Below are 3,344 nucleotides of genomic sequence, written 5' to 3'. Positions count from 1 at the left end.
AACATACAGACGGAAATATTTCCGCAGGTTTCACGGCAGTCAAAAAGCTCGAAACGATAGCTGACCTAACAAGCGGAGGTAGCTATTTAACCGACGGCAACCTTAAACGGCTTGTTTCGACGCTAGCAGTAGACCTGAGCCCAACAACCAAAATAGAGGCCGAAGCCAAAAAAGACCGTCCAAAAAGAAATAGACACATTATATGGAAACAGCGCTACAGACATAGCAGAGCGCGTATTAGCGAAGATAGACACCGAAACAGTAACATACTACAACGATAACAAAGAGCAAACATGGAAGGTGAGCGACGTAACCAACAGCGGAAACCTAGTAACAGAAGCGGCGGCAGGCCTATTTAAACTGAGAGCCGCAGGAGAAACCAAGTGTGACACCAGCTCAGACCAAACAAAAGAAAACTCCTCCAAGAAAGCAGATTCAGAAGACAAAGCAGTAGAAAAGAAAGACGGGGACAATACAGCCGCTACTGAATGCACATCCACTGAAGAGGGTAAATATGACAAAACAAAGTGCGAATTGAACAAAGACAAAAGTGGATGCAAAGTCAAGGAGGGGCGGTTATTATTTCTGCTGTAATCAAGGCCCCTCCTTGACTTTGCATCCACTTTTCCTATAATTAATTTTCTAAAAGATGTTTGCTCAATTTATGAAATTTATGAAAGTTTGCCATTTTTGCGAGTATTTTAAAATTTTTACAAAAATTTTAAAATTTTATATATTTAAATATTTTTAACGATAATGTGAAAATTGTTGAAAATTTTTAACAATTTGGAAAATATAAAAATAGTGGCAAAAAAGAAACTCGCGACCAAAATATATGTCATCAAAAAAGGATTAGGTGCAATGGGGTTAAGTGAATAAGTAGAGTAGTGATAAAGAGGAAAACTGAGAGGAATGCAGATGTAAAATGCACAGTTTTAAAGACAAGCATTGCAATGGCCATCATTATATACAAATAGATGAGGGAGGGAATCAGGTATACAGAGAGTTAAGTCTTGACTCCAATGGAATCGCTATGATATTAGAAAATAGGGCGACAGAATATGAAGAAAAAGGAAAATGAGAAACGAAACGATAAAACCCAAGATAGGACAGTACAAGGTAAATAATACAATCAGAAAGATCCAATAATGCTCAGCATTTGATTCAAAACTGGAAGACGCTACTACAGAAATGATGATGGCGGTTATCGCATTGAATTTTACAAAGATCCATAATGTACACAAGTGAACAGCAAGAAATAGAAGAAGAAGCATGAACATGACCAGAATAAATAAATTGGTTAATAGTGAGGTGATGATAAAGCCTTCCTCTCATCAGATATAGTAATAATAACCAACATTTGAGGTCAACGATACCGTATTATGAGGAAGAAGTTTTTAAAACTGAGGCCGCTAATAGATTTTCATAGGTGGCAAAAGGAGAGACGTTGAAACTTTTCAAAATAATCCATGTGAGGCGATGGAGGAACTTTATATGAGGGGTAAGAAAAAATGGTGATTCTCTGATTACTGCATATTGGTATACATGCGATAAGTTGACGCCGTTCAAAAACCTGAAATTCACATAAGGAAAAGAGCTAATCAAAATTTACTGCAGAAAATAGAAGTTTCTCCACCGAAACTCAGATTGCATGTCGAACCAAAATTACCATGTCTATAGCGGAAACGGTATAGAAGCAGTAATCGTTATAGACTGGTAGAAAAAAATCGTGTTTAAAAGGAAAAGGAGAACTGATGCTGTTATTAAGGTGATTGTACTTGTGGAAAGTTACAGGGAAATAGAGAAGAATAGAGAGCATAATATTTTAGTTGACAAAGATTGAAGTATGTGTAGTATTTTAAAGAAATACAGGACTAATATGAGGCAGAAATATGCACAACAAATACAATAAATGTAGAATAGTAAAGGTTGGAATTAAAAGTGCAAACGTGTCTAAAAGCAAAATTTAGGTCGTCAAAGATTGTCACAATTTTTACAATTTACATGCATTTTTATGTAAAAACCAACCTTCCTATATGTTGAACATGTGAAAAACGCAATCGCTTAGAGTGAAAAATTATATATTTTTATTAATGCGTCTTTTATATTTATTGATACGAAATAATATCAAACGATTTCACTGAAATCTCCCCAAGGAAGAAGCGGTATTTTTCTTGACGCTCTATATCTAATAAGCGTTCAAAACCTCTTTTAAGAATGCAGTATTCTCACTCAAACAATTATCATGAATACGAAGCAATCAACCGCAAGGAATATAGTTGATAATTGACGTTCAACACATCTCAAAGTGAGTCTCTCACAAAAAGTTCGACAGGCGGAAGGGAAGGAAGAAAAGTAGCAGCACGCTTAACCAATCTAGCAGCGTGCGGGTTAATGCAACAAAACAGCGAGGTAAAAAAGCAAAAAAATGCTACTGCATCTTAAAGTTGCATACAGACACCGAGTCTTAGCAGCCCTTAAACCTGAAAGAATTGGAAATTTTATTAGATAAAATTAAGGTTTTCGTTACCGTTTAGAATAAAAGAAGTAATATTTAGGAGAAGGAGCTTAAATGGCATATTTAAAAGATTTGAAGTGAGGTGATATACGAGAGTAAAATCAAACCTATGTTGGTGAAGAAAAATTATTGAGGCATCGCCACTTCCCGCAACCATTTTATCCCCCTTACAGCTTTCTCCGGCGTCAAGCACCGCACCCAAAATCTGACGCACTTGCTCGAGCAAGGACAAAGCTAATGCACGTTTTATTTGGGTACACTCCAAACAACAAAATCATCTAGGACAAAGACATCAACAGCAGCAAGCCGGACACTCAACTCAACCAACTCGTTTCCCTCACCGCGGATTCAACAAAAGTGGTGCTACTCGTCGGGTTATCAACTCCAAAGCACAAATGAAGCGGAGCCAACCGCCGCCTCACGGAGATACCAAACAAAAAATAATCCAGCTTTACAGGCACCTGGTTAAGGCTTCTCTCAGAGCTCATAACGTCACTTGTTTGTGCCGACATAAAGACGAGCCTCTAATGGCATGCAGCTGCTGAAACATGCGTATCCTAGAGCAGACGACGCAACTTTTAGTTTACTTGAACAACCAACAGCGAGTCCAACATGTAAATACACTAAAAAGCAGCATCCAAATACATAAACACGAGCTAACGACAGATCAGCGGACGCAGGAAACGGAAAGTAACTTACTTCAGCACTTAGCAGCTTAGAGACAATTAGTAACGCCATATCGCATCGTAACAGGCTGTAAAACCTTTCTAGTTTTCCCTTACGACGCCTTGAAACTCATCAACTAGCTTGTCACCATGAAAAAGAG

This window comes from Trypanosoma equiperdum, assembly GCF_001457755.1.
Source record: "Trypanosoma equiperdum strain OVI genome assembly, contig: ctg_2020, whole genome shotgun sequence".
NCBI lineage: Eukaryota > Euglenozoa > Kinetoplastea > Trypanosomatida > Trypanosomatidae > Trypanosoma > Trypanosoma equiperdum.
The sequence above is the reverse complement of the archived record's forward strand: the minus strand, read 5'-3'. Positions refer to the sequence as shown.